This window comes from Armigeres subalbatus, chromosome 3 (genome assembly GCF_024139115.2).
Source record: "Armigeres subalbatus isolate Guangzhou_Male chromosome 3, GZ_Asu_2, whole genome shotgun sequence".
NCBI lineage: Eukaryota > Metazoa > Arthropoda > Insecta > Diptera > Culicidae > Armigeres > Armigeres subalbatus.
In genome coordinates, this window is record NC_085141.1 from 13,018,369 (window position 1) to 13,032,111 (window position 13,743).

Sequence of the window (13,743 nt, forward strand, 5' to 3'; positions counted from 1 at the left end):
AAACCCGCGCAGCCTTCGAAGAAAAAGTTTGAGGAAACATTGTTTCGAGCCGACAACTTCATTCCTTCCCTCGTATCGATGAAAAAAATCTGAAGAAAAAGTTTCTCAAACTTATCACCCAATCTTCGGATCCTTTCATCCAATTAAACCAGATTCAACGAGGGGTAACTTTTTCGCTTTTGCGGTCCATCAGAAATCAGTCCGCTCTTTTCTTGAAGTTGGGAACGATTTTTACACAAAAGATGGACTATCGGCGAGTGATAAAGTTGATGCCATCCACAATGATATCGAAAAAAAAACGGGCGCACACCGAATTGATGGAACAGAAAATATGGACCGTTTGACTCGGGAAAAAGGAAAATGGCAAAAAAGTTTTATTCTTCGTGTCCTCTGAAGCCGGAGGCTTGTATCCTTTCGGGAAAAAGAAGCACTCTCAATAATTATGTGTACTCTTCTGGGTTGATGCTGAAGAGCTGATTGATATTTTTTGTTTGATGGGGTCAAGTAATGCTTCAATGAAATGAGAAAGTTGAGAGAATAAGTTGTATGATTATTTTCATTGCACAGCGAGTAAGTCAATCATTGAAACATAAATTTAACAATTTCACGTAACCCTTGTCAAAATGTTATAAACTATCAAATAGATAGAACCTACGGGATCATAAATAATTTAATTAGCTCTAAATCTTTGCTGCTTTCCTCAAAATTCATACCTGCATACGAAATCAGCTTATATCGTACGAAATTGGCAGCAGTTATACGAATCAAATGCGAAATCATTCCTCTCCCTATTGGCTCCTCATCGAATGGAATATCCGAAAGACCAAGTTAAATGTTTATTGAAATAATATACTGAAATTGAATTCACAAACTGATATCCAATTGCTCGTATCGAAATTCAATCCATACGAGATAGTTTCAGTCTACGGTCGTGGCAGATTGGTAGCTAGCTGCATATGCTCGCCGAGTTCCGACAACGACATGTGCGAGCTCTGTTTAGCTCATATTCCTATGCCTTCACCCTCGGCGGTCATGCGAGTAATCGGTGTTTGCTGTCAGCATAACCACCTCCGCAAACAAGTTCAACTATTTCCACAATATTCACCGTTCCCTACATACCAGAACAAGGTGAGCCACGCTGAAGTTGGCACGAGCCTGATGCCGACATCGCGCCGGCCATGTCGTTTATTGACTTGCCAAAGCGCGATTCCAAACACCACCGAGTTCGGGCGCTGGAGTCGTCCGTCTGTGTGCAACACTGGGCCAAACTAGTTGTTTAGTTGGGCTAAATGTTTGAAGATACTATGTAAGTAATTGAATTAGTTGTATCCCAAATTTTTCAATCCACAAGAGAAAAAATGACACTACATATTTGAGGTATATTTGTAGCTTATGCTAACTATCCTAACCAGGGATTGAATCCTAAAGAGAATGAACAAGTCTCTCACTTATCATCTCTGTATACATATACGATATGTAGCATACCGCGAGAGATTTTTCGCATGCTGTCATGATAGAGAACTGATTCGGGAGGCTATACGACATGATAAATTTCTTTTGGAAAGCTCCAAAGGTGGGGAGCACTGGAACTGATGATGCATTTAAACTTGTTCTATACAGCTGTGCAGTAACCAACACGAAGTGAGCGAAAACAAAGCAAGAATCACCATTTTTCTGTGGGGGCTGCCTATCTGATTCTGTTTTTTCGCACTTGTATACAAGTTTGATAAATTTGTTATCATGGCTTGTTATGATTCGGAACAGTTTTTGCCTCTCTTTTATCGTTGTTCGTTATCTATTGAGAGCGAATTCTGCAAACCCTGATCCTAACTATAAATCCAAAATAAAAGTTTAATATAAGCCGGAAAGGGCCCCAGTATGATCGCATTATGATAAATGCTCATTATGGGGCCCTTTTTCGCTTTAATTCTACTTATGGTTTGCACACATTTTATAAATTTGCCCCACACGTGAAAACTATACTGCTTTACCCTCATGTTTTACCCTTGTTGGGAACTGCGATCATTTGTTATATGCGATCATATGTGATATATGCCCCATTCAATGCACCTGTGTCAAGTTAACGCATCATAACCTCATGATTACTTGGAATAGATTATTAATAATTAGCGATAAGTTTCATATCAATTAACAAATAAAGTAAGCAAAAAAAGAAAATATCAAGATATCAAACCTCTGCGTAAGAACCCGTCTGCATAAAATTTGCCCAACGAGGAAGATAATGTTGCCACTATGTTCACCGTCCAACTGAACAAGATGCCCTCGATTCCCGTGTGGTGTCTCTCGTGGAGATCGAAACGGGGGAATCGAATTGACATGCTTGATAACGATGCGGGAAGGGGCATAATTTGATAACACTATTTGCCTGTCGAAATGCCCGCAACATGTTGCCTGTCTCGGTCTGCCATATGCAATGGTAACTACCCAACTTGAAAGGAGTTGAGATTCGTGTTTCGTGTCACTTGAGAATTTCGTTCGTCTGCACAAGCTGAAGGAATGGAGTGACCACTAAATCAATTAGGAGCATGTTGCGATTCAGCACGTTGATATACTTACTCAGTTGCTAGTTTCATTGCTATTTATTGCATGGATGACACCCAAGTTAACCAATTTCGAGTTCCATCCAGTGGCATCATCAAAGTGTAATTATATTAGCCAAGATGATGGCACTCGATGCACTACAATTCATTGGCACAGCTTATGAGATTATTTCCCGCTGGGGTAGATCGTGTAATCTGTTGTAACTTTGATCGTGTTTTCACAGATAAGCGGGGGTTTACTCTTCTCCAGCAGTGCAAGCATTCCTGAAGAAGGTACAGATCGCCACATCGTATGCTCCATCTGTTAAGAGCGATTGATCGTTATCCTAGTGTCATCAAAAGACGTAGGGGAGAACGGTCCAAAATGCACCCCTTAAGCTTTTTCGATGTTTTCGCCCATATAAACAAAAATATCAAACCATTTCAACGTATAGGTGCAAAATTTACAAACCCAGCTACATTCCACAATGATCTCCTATTAAAAAAATAAGGTTTTCATGACTTTCTAACGCATTTAAAAAATGTTTTAAAAATAGGCGTGGGGCAAAACGCCCGAATGGTGGTCTAAAATGACTCAATTGCATGTAAAATGATGGTGAACGCATGGTTGTTTGTTTTTTCTTAATGGATTGAACTACAATCTTACGGATGTGGTGGAAAAATAGCAAATCGTTAAATTTGAGTGAATATGAAGGGATTTTGCTAATTTTTTCCAATGGAGCTCAATGATGGATAACTAATTATGAATTGTAATGGTAATATTCGTTCATAAATGTACTACAATAGATTATATGAGTGATTTTGTAACCATTTTGCCCCAGGGGTGCATTTTGGACCATTCTCCCCTATAACATAACTGTACACTTCGCCCCACCAGACTGGTCGACAGTAAAATTGTATTCGGATTTCCCAATCGTGTGGCGCTGAATGATTGATTGAGGGAAACTCCGAGATTATTTGTTCACAAAACAGGTTTGGACGGAGGTTCTTCGCTTGTGAACGTTTCTTGGTTTTGAAGTCATTTGCATGTTTTATGTTCAAAGAATTTAAATATTATGTTATTTAAATAATCTAATATGTTTGTCAATGCCTTCCAGTAGAACAGGATAATTGTATGTTGAAAATCAGTATCATCATGTAAACATATAAGCTTGCTCTGTTTTACCCAATTCGCATCAAGTGTCACAAACGCACAGTATTGAATACCTCGCCTTTTCGTTGGATCGCTAACTCAGCGATTATTACCACACAGTTGATAGCTACCAACGTGGACTTTCCTTACGAAAACCGAACTGATTCCTTGGCAGGCCATCCGTGCCTTCTGAATAGTGCATCAGCCTGTTGAGGATGATCCTCTCCAGCAACTTGACCGTCATGTCAATTAATCGTTATGCGGCTGGCAAAAAAACACACCCTTAATAGCCCGGGTACCCGTGTTTATATTTCAAGTAATTTTCAATCGTTCAGTATAATATTGGGCTCGTTCAATTTAAAATTTCTTCTTCTATCAAGGATAGACCGATTCGGCCACACTCTTTTCTGGGAAATTCAGATTTTCAGGGACTTGTCCTATTTAGATGATATTGGTCTTTGATTTCGGTAGGCAATCCGCAATATGGGTATCACACTTCTTGAAATTTCTTCAGCAGGTTTATTGTTTTGGGTCCATCAGAAGTGCAAACCTTCGATTGGCGATTCCAGAACAGGTTCCTCGAGGGATCATACGTGCCCTAAACGATTTTTCAATAGACCAACATTAATATGGATATCAAAGTGTGTTGTCATTATAAACGCAATGGTTCAGAAAACGATTTTTTAGCAAAATGAGTGCATAATCATTGACCCTCCGGTGGTCAGCAAATGATTCAGGATATTTGGATTAGTGATTAATTCCGGAAATTCGTCCTAGACAGCTGTGACTTTTCATAAATCGTTTGTTTCAGCAATATGAGAGCGAAATCAATGCATGTTCTACTCCTCATAGATGGTCACTAAGTGGTGCTCTGGAGTAGAACTGTATTCCAGTTCTGTATACGAGTGAAAAAAGAATACAATTTCGCCTACCAAAAACACCGCACACGCGCGAACCTGCTGTTTGCATTTTTCTGGTGCTCAAGTTCCCCCGGGAGTTCCTCCAGGAATTCCTTCGGGAGTTCCTTCAGGAATTCTTCCGGGAGATCTTCCAGGAATTCCTCCGGGAGTTCCTTTAGGAATTTCTCCAGGAATTCATCCAGGATGTCTTCCGGAAGTTCTTCCAGGAATTCCTGCTGGAATTTCTCAGGGAGTTCCTCCGAAAATTCCTCCAGGAATTCCTCCAGGAGTTCCTTCAAGAATTCCTCCTAGAGTTCCTCCAGGAATTCCTGAAGGAGTTTCTCCAGGAATTCCTGCGGAAGTTCCTCCAAAAATTCCGCCGGGAGTTCCTCCAAGAATTCCTTCAGGAATTCTTCCGGGAATTCCTCCAGGAATTCATCCGGGAGTTCCTCCACGAATTCTTCCAGGAGTTCCTCTAGGAATTCTTCCGGGAACTCCTCCCGGAATTCCTCCGGGAGTTCCTCCACGAATTCCTCCAGGAGTTCCTCCACGAATTCCTCCAGGAATTCTTCTAGGAATTCCTCCAAGAAATCCTGCAGGAATTCCTCCAAGAAATCTTTCAGGAATTCCCCCAGGAATTTCTCCAGGAATTGCTTCGGAAATTTTTCCAGGAATTGCTCCAGGAATTCTTCCAGGAATTCCTCCAGGAATTCTTCCAGGAATTCTTCCAGGAATTCCTCCAGGAATTCTTCCAGGAATTCCTCCAGGAATTCTTCCAGGAATTCCTCCAGGAATTCTTCCAGGAATTCCTCCAGGAATTCTTCCAGGAATTCCTCCAGAAATTCTTCCAGGAATTCCGCCGGGAGTTCCTCCAGGAATTACGCTGGGAGTTCCTCCAGGAATTCCTACGAGAGTTCCTCCAGGAATTCCTCAGAAAGTTCCTCCAGGAATTCCTCAGGGAGCTCCTCCAGGAATTCCTCCGGAAGCTCCTCCAGGAATTCCTCCAGGAGTTCCTCCAGGAATTCCGCCGGGAGTTCCTCCAGGAATTTCGCCGGGAGTTCCTCCAGGAATTCCGCCGGGAGTTCCTCCAGAATTTCCGCCTGGAGTTCCTCCAGGAATTCCGCCTGGAGTTCCTCCAGGAATTTCGCTGGGAGTTCCTTCAGGAATTCCGCCGGGAGTTCCTCCAGGAATTCCACCGGGAGTTCCTCCAGGAATTTCTCCAGGAGTTCCTCTAGGAATTCCTCCGGGAGTTCCTCTAGGGAATACGGGAATTTCTCCGTGAGTTCCTCCGAAAGTTCCTCCAGGAATTCCTCCAGGAGTTCCTTCAAAAATTCCTCCTAGAGTTCCTTCAGGAATTCCTGCGGGAGTTCCTCCAAAAATTGTGCCGGGAGTTCCTCCAAGAATTCCTCCAGGAATTCCTCCGGGGATTTCTCCAGGAATTCATCCGATAGTTCTTCTAGGAATTCTTCCGGGAGCTCCTCCCGGAATTCCTCTGGGAGTTCCTCCAGGAATTCCTCCGGGAGTTCCTCCAGGAACTCCTCCAGCAAATCCATCAGGAATTCCTCCAGGAAAAAGGCCCTAAATGGACCGAAACGTCGGGAAAAAGTTAAAAACATAGTTTTCAATTCCCTTCAAGACTGCGAAGCCAAATATTTCCCAAATAAATCCGGAAGTTCCTCCAAGAATTCCTCCAAGAGAACCTCCACGAATTCCTCTAGGAGTTCCTCCAGGAATTCCTTCAAGAATTCCTCCAGGAGTTCCTCCAGGAAGTTCCTCCAGGAATTCCTTCGGAAGTTCCTCCAGGAATTCCTCCAGAAAGTTCCTCCAGGAATTCGTCCAGGAAGTTCCAGGAAGTTTCAGGAATTCCTCCAAAAAGTTCTTCCAGGAAGTTCCACCAGGAAGTTCCTACAGGAAGTTCTTCCAAGAAATCCTCCAGAAAGTTCCTCCAGGAATTCGTGAAGTTCCTCCAGGAAGTTCCTCCAGGAAGTTCCTCCAGGAATTCCTCCAGGAAGTTCTTCCAGGAATTTCTCCGGAAGTTCCTCCAGCAATTCCTCCGAAAGTTCCTCCAGGAATTCCTCCGGGAGTTCCTCTAGGTCCGAAGGTCCTCCAGGAAATCCTCTGGAAAATCCTGCAGGAACTCCTCTGGAAGTTCCTCCAGGAATTCCTCCGGAAATTCCTCCAGGAATTCCTCTGGAAAATCCTCCAGGAACTCCTCCGGAAGTTCCTCCAGAAATGCCTCCGGAAGTTCCTCCATGATTTAGTGATTAGAAATAGTCGCTTCTTACTGGGGCAAATTTGAAGAATCGAGAAACAAGGCCTTTAGAATATTCCAAGAAGATTTATACCCATATTGTTGAGGCTCCATTGAAAAATGGTTATGACTTCTCTCGACCCCTCTGGGAACCTATCCTGAAAAGGCCACTCGAATGTCCACACGTCTGACGTGCCCGAGATAATCATAACATTAACCTGCTGTGGAAATTTCAAGAAGTTTGATACCGAAATCCAAGGTTACTGTTACCGAATCAGTACATGTCCCTGGAAATCCGGATTTTTCGGACATCAATGTGACTGGGCTAGGAATGGGCGAAACTGATAAGATATATCGGGAATCGATATTTTCGCTCCAATTAATCGATATTTTGTATCGATTTTTTTAAGTTCGATATTTGACCGTATCGATTTTTTAAAGCTAATATCGGATTTCGATTTTTTCAAAGTAAAAATATAGCACATTAGACACAATCTGTTTAAAACAGCGAATCTTTGATGTGTGATTCGACGGTCTAAAATGGGAAATCCTTTTTTACTTTTTATTTTGTTTTGGTCGTGCTTGTCGATGTTTTTCGGCATCGATATTTTGTTAATAAAAACATCGATATGGGAATATCAATATTTTTCCGAAAAACGCCCAACCGTTGGACCGATCCAACCCAACAACAGCACAATAGAGAAACAAATTCGGAGTTGAATGAGCCCAAATCTGTTGAAATAGGTTGAAAATTGCATAACCCGTTCCTGATCAAAACTTCCGTTAACCCCTACGGTTTTTCGATTCGAATCGTCATTATTGTGGATCTGACAGAGTTTCTGCGTCATGCTATGAAAAATCATTTAGATATCGTGAATTGAATTCCGAAAAGGTACCCGAGTACCCAGTCGGCCACATAAGGGTTAAACAAATTGGTCTGTGTCGATGGATCACCCTGAAGCTTATTATATCATAATTTGGCAAAACAATTTGAATGACTACAGCGCCACTAGCTTTCTAGTACTTATGCTTCTACTGTCTATAGCCAACGATAGTGCATGGGGTGGGCACAGCAGGCCTTTTTTTGCTCCTGGGTCCCAGGGCGTTAGACCGAAGTAAAGTTTTCGGAAGGCATGGGAAATGAAACAACTACTCAGGATTTCATAACGGCTGTATTCCGATTAAAAACACCAACAGAGACGTGGGCGCGTGGCTACGTCGATACGAAACAGTCGCCGACGGAAGCTGCTGTCCTCAATCAGATTGCACATTCTTGGGAAACATTTTGATGGGGTGATCTGGGAAACATAGATTGGTCGCAGGTGGCCACACTGGCTCGCGTGTATTTTATTTTATGTGCTCTGAAGGGGGCGGAGTTCGTACGGTTTGTTGTAGATATCCGTATCATTGTGCCGACAGATCAAATGATGGGACGAATCGGATCTGGTTTGACTCCCCGACTTCAGTAGCTCCAGTCGCTGATTGGATTTTCTCGGATTTCTCTCCCTTAGATTCGTCCAACGGGTTTTTGTTTGTTCGACTTTCCTCTCTTGTTTTCGGATGGTTTACTACCATCGCGGAGGCCCTGCTATTGGTGCTATCGTTCGTTTATTTAAGCTGAACGTTAACGCGAATCAAATTAAACTATCTTCTTTCCCGAACCATACATCTGGTACAATGTTACCGTTTTGTTCAGTAACAATGACAAACTGGTAGGGTAGCCTAACTTGCTCGGGTTCGTTATGATTGCTACCTTACGAGCGCTGTTCAGAACTCCATCAGGCCCTGGAGCTTTGTTCGTTTACAGGAAATTGTCCACTGTAAGTAACTCTTTATTTGTCACTGGAGCCACCATTTCGGCCGCACCCATAACGCAGTAGCTCGAATCGGGAAGAGTACCTCGTACACGGCGGTCCGCTCTTTCCGTCTCGGTGCGGGCACGTTGCATCGTTCGTCTAGCAGTAGGGCAGGTTTATCGAAGGGCTGCAATTTCGGCACTTCACCAATAAACCGAGCGTCTGCCATTACTTGGAAGGGCTTTCCTCAGCATGGTGGCTTTGCACACGCGTGATAGGACAGCTACCAGTGCATCCCCGCTTAGACTGTCAGTGTTGGCTTCCAGTCCCAGGGCCGCGATGAAAACTTCATTGTCGAAGTGATTAATCTTTGCCTTGTTCTTTAAACTCCACAAGATGCTCCGATCAAATAGAGTTCACCGCCGTTACAGACTAACTATCTACAGAGTTTTCGAAAGCAAAGTACTGCGAACCGTCTATGGGGCCGTACATATATTACGTAAGCACTTGGGGGGGTGCTCTGACAATATCTTACGCGCCATATAAATAATATAAATAAATCTTTTGTATGGAAAAAATCTTACATAGGGGAGAGGGGGTTCGAAAAACCCAGAAAAATTGTTTACGTAATAAGTGTACGGCCCCTATATGGTGGGATGTAGATGGCGGACAGTACGTGGAGGGAGTTCGCGTTCACACCGCGAAAATCGGACGACTGCGAGGGGCCGGGCACATAGCCAGAACGCAACGAGCAAGGACCACCAATCGGAATAACTTTCTTTTCAACTTGTATACAAGTCCGATAGCCTTGTTTTCAAGGCTTATTATGATTTGACGAGGTTTTTGTTGGGAGCGCATAACAGTGGAAACAAACGTACAGCGGATCGAGAAAACTGGACAACGTGTACCATGTGCCTTCGCTTGCAACAAATCTGCTGTCTGTCAGTAGAATAACTGATTTGGGGTTTGAAGTTGCGTTCGATAAGAATGGGTGCCGTGTTCTGAAAGGCGAAAAAGTGATGTTAGTGGTTCAACGCAAGGGTGGGCTGTATCACTTTAAGCGATTCCCAGGGCAAGTTATGGTAGCGAACTTGAACCATGGATTTTCTTGCTTACATCTGTGGCATCGTCGATTTGGACACCTTGATACAAAAGCAGTTTTGAAGATTGTGCGAAATGATTTGGGACACGGTTTGAAGGTGGATGCTTGCAACGTGAAGATTTGTGAATCGTGCTGCGAGGGAAAGTTGAGCCGTGATTCATTTCCAAAGTTCTCTTCTTCTAAATAAGCTGTGGACCAGAAGAAGCCGGCATATGGACATCTACGAGTTTTCGGGTCGGAAGCTTTTGAGCACATCCCGAAGGAAAAACGCCGTAAATTGGACAAAAAGGCTCAAAAGTTGGTGTTTGTTGGTTATGCGGAGGGACAGAAGGCCTATCGGTTTGTGAACCTGGAATCGAAAGGAATCACCATTAGCAGAGACGCAAAATTTTTGGAACAGCTTGACGTTCAAGTTGTGCAGCAAGAGCCTTCTACGTCAGGAGGAGTAATGGTTAGTGCCACTTGAACCAACTCCTCTGCCTGAAGAAATTAATGCAGATGCAGGTGATGCTGATCTTGATGAAACTCAATTCGACAGTGCGACTGATGAAGATCTGATGGATGAATCCTCGTTCCACGGGTTTCCTCTTGATGAGATCGCACGCAGATCCGCACGTGCTAATAAAGGAATTGCACCTGTTCGGTTAATTGAGAAGGCCTATGTTGCGGGAAGTGTAGATTCAGCAGTAGAACCAAGAAACCTGAAGGAAGCTTTAACCTGAAAAGCACAAGCAGAATGGAGGCAATGTTGAGCGAACTGAAGTCACATGCGGAAAATGGCACTTGGGAGCTTGTTCAGTTACCTGCTGGACGGAAGGTGGTTGGTTGCCGTTGGGTTTATAAGTTAAAACGGAACGCAGCTGGAGAGGTGATCAAACATAAGGCTCGTCTGGGCTAAGGATTATGACGAAGTTTTTGCTCAGGTCACAAGTCACACCACTCTTCGGGTGCTGCCTGCTCTTGCTTCGAGGAAGAAAATGACACTTAAGCATTTCGACATAAAAACGGCCTAATTATACGGAGAGCTCGATCAAGTTTTGTTGATGCGGCAATCACCTGGATACGAGGAAAAAGGCAAGGAGCACTTGGTTTGCCTTTTGAAAAGAAGTATATACGGACTCAAACAGTCAGCACGTTGTTGGAACCAGAAGTTACGCAGTGTTCTTTTGAAGATGATTTTCAAGCAAAGTGGTGCTGATCAGTGCTTAAGCGTAGTATGCAGTTCTCAAGGAAAACAGTCAAGGAAAACTTTGTATAATTACCAAAGGAATTTCGAACCAACGAAATTGAATAAAGTAGGCGGAAAACAAAACATTTGATGTGTTCATTCTTTAGTTGATTTTCTAAAAGTCATTCAGAAGGTAAGTCATTACTGGACATAATTAAACTATATTCAATTATATATTTCAAACATTTTGCAGTTTTAGTATGTCAACCATGGAACCGACCGACCTATTTCAGTTTCTATCGTCCTGTGGCACTGGTGTTTGATGTCCAATTGTGAGAACTTGAATTATGCACCGCAGGCTGCACCTTGGCGTCCGATTGGCTGAGTTGATCCCTGCCAAGAGAGTCAATTCTTGAGGGGCGTCAAAATGAAGATTCATTGCATAATGAATAGAGCAGTTTTGAAAACCAATGATTTAAAAAAAACCTGAATTAAATTCAAAATGTTGGATGGTCCGGATTAGTTCCATTTTTGGTCGCTATGGGCCGTTCACTGATAGACTTCTGGATCCGTAATTTGGCAGCAGTAGCATATTAAACTTACATTAAGTAACTAGTTTTTAATATTTTAGGTACGATTAGTTGCTCGTGATATATAGAAAAACTCCTTGTAATCCGAAAAAATACATTTATAACATCATTTGGTTCAAAGGACTTGCCTAGGTCCGAAGAGCAAAGACAATTATCGACCAGCCCACTCCAGAGTTGGATTTTACTGGCTCCACAACCAACAGTGTTTTCTAATCATAACGAACAACTAACTCCAGTTTTTTGACTTCCTTATGTCTGTATAAACCATGTATAAACTTACTCCAGAGTTGATTTTTGCTTGATCCGACTAGGTCCGAATTTTCCTTTCACATTATCGAAAGTTTACTGAATTCTAAGAAAATCGTAAAAAGCTTTAATTGTTGATTTTCATCTAATTTGTTTGGGTATGCTTCAAAAAATATTTTGCCCTATGAAAAATATTGCAAGGTTTGTTTATTTTCTTCATAAGAAAATAAGAGCTTACGCAATGGCTCTGACCGCAGGCGTCTGTTGATGAACAGCTGTCGTCAGGAAAAGTCAACAAAATTATTATGTCATATGGCCGTGTATAAGTCCCATCATGTTAAAATAATAAGTTAACTGAGAACAGTTACAGAACAGAACATATTCGCTTTAGCTGATTTTCATGCCAATTTGCAGGAATTTTGAATTTTTGAACACACTCAGATTGATCACTTTTGATTTTTCTCAGATAATGAATATCGAGCTCATACTCTTCATCTCGTAAGCTTCATGGTTCATGAATCGCGTCCAATTCCTCTTCAAATAATACAAAAAGTGAGGAAGCAAATTGCAGCAGAAAATCCTAGAGGTATTTCCGGGGCAATTCCTGGGAAAATTCCCGGAGAAATTCTTGAAGGAATATCCTTCGGGAATTCCTACAGGATTTTCTAATGGAATTTCTACAGAAATATCACTGGAAATTCATCAGGGAACCCCTCTAAGAATTAGAACGGGAATTACTCCGGGTGTTCGTCCCACAATTCCTCCAAAAATTCAGGATTTCTTTCGAGAATTCCCCCAGAAATTCCACCGGGTGTTGCTTCACGATATCCTCCGGGAATTCCTTTAGGCATTCTGCCAGGAATTTCTTCTTAAATTTCATTAGGAATTCTTCTGTAAATTCATCCAGGAATTCCTCTAAGAATGTCACCATGAATTCCTCCGGTAGATGATCCACAAATTCCTCCAGGAATTCCATCACGGATTTCTCCTGGAATTTTTTCAAGAGCTCCTCCAAAATTTTTCCAGAAATTTTTCAAGGATTATCTTAGGGAATTCAATCGGGGATACCTTTAGGAATTCGTATGAGAATTCCACCAGGAATTTTTCCAGGAATTCCTTCTGGATCTCCTACAGATATTTCTAAAGGAACTCCCCCGGAAATTCTTCTCCTTCTCCACAAGATCCTATGGAAGCTCCTATGGGAATTCCTGCAGGAATGTCTCCGGGAATTTTCGGGGAAAATCTCAGGGGAATTCCTTTAGGAACTCCCAAAGAAATCCTTGGAGAAACTCCTGGAGGAATTTCTTGAGGAATTCCAGAAAAAATCTTGCAATAATTTTCACAAGAATCCTTCGAGAAATTCCCGGACGAATTCTTGAAAGAATTCCCGAATGGATTCTTGGAAGAATTACCAAAGGAATATCTGATAAAATTGCCGGATGAATTACCGGAGCAATTCCCAAAGATATTTCTGGAGGAATTGCTTAAGAAATTTTTGAAGGAACTCCCGGAGGAATTCCAGGAAAAATTTCTAAAGGAATTCATGAAAGAATTTCGAGAGAATCCTGGAGAACATCCTGTAAAAAAAACACTGGAGATATTCCTGCAGGGATTCTCGTAGGAGTTCCCATAGGATCTTTTTGGAGGAAATTCCCGAAAAAATTCCTAGAGAAATTTCCGACGGACTCTTGGTGGTATTCCAGGAGAAATTTCTGAAGGAATACCTGCAGAAATTATCGGTTAAAAAAAGGGAGGGATGAGGGCTTGAGGGATTTCAGGAGGATTTAACGGAGGAAATCCCGGAAAAGTTCCTTGAGGAATTCCCAGAGGAATTTCTGATGGAAAACCCGGAATTTCTCAGATAAATTCCTAAAAGATTTCCCGAAATGATTCCTGGAAGAGTTTCTGGGGGAATTCCTGGAGGAATTCTCTAAGGAACTCTTGGAAGAATACCTGGTGGCATTCCAAAAGGAATCCCCGATTGAATCCCGAAGATAT

At 42.3% G+C, this 13,743-nt stretch overlaps 1 long non-coding RNA gene across 1 annotated transcript; it reads left to right on the forward strand.

Annotated features, from left to right (window-relative positions):
- Positions 1-10,954: 10,954 nt before the first annotated feature.
- LOC134222483 (uncharacterized) lies at positions 10,955-11,758 on the forward strand. The gene is made up of 3 exons (XR_009982429.1): positions 10,955-11,102; positions 11,163-11,480; positions 11,541-11,758. It is a non-coding gene; the product is annotated as an uncharacterized LOC134222483 (long non-coding RNA).
- Positions 11,759-13,743: the final 1,985 nt, after the last annotated feature.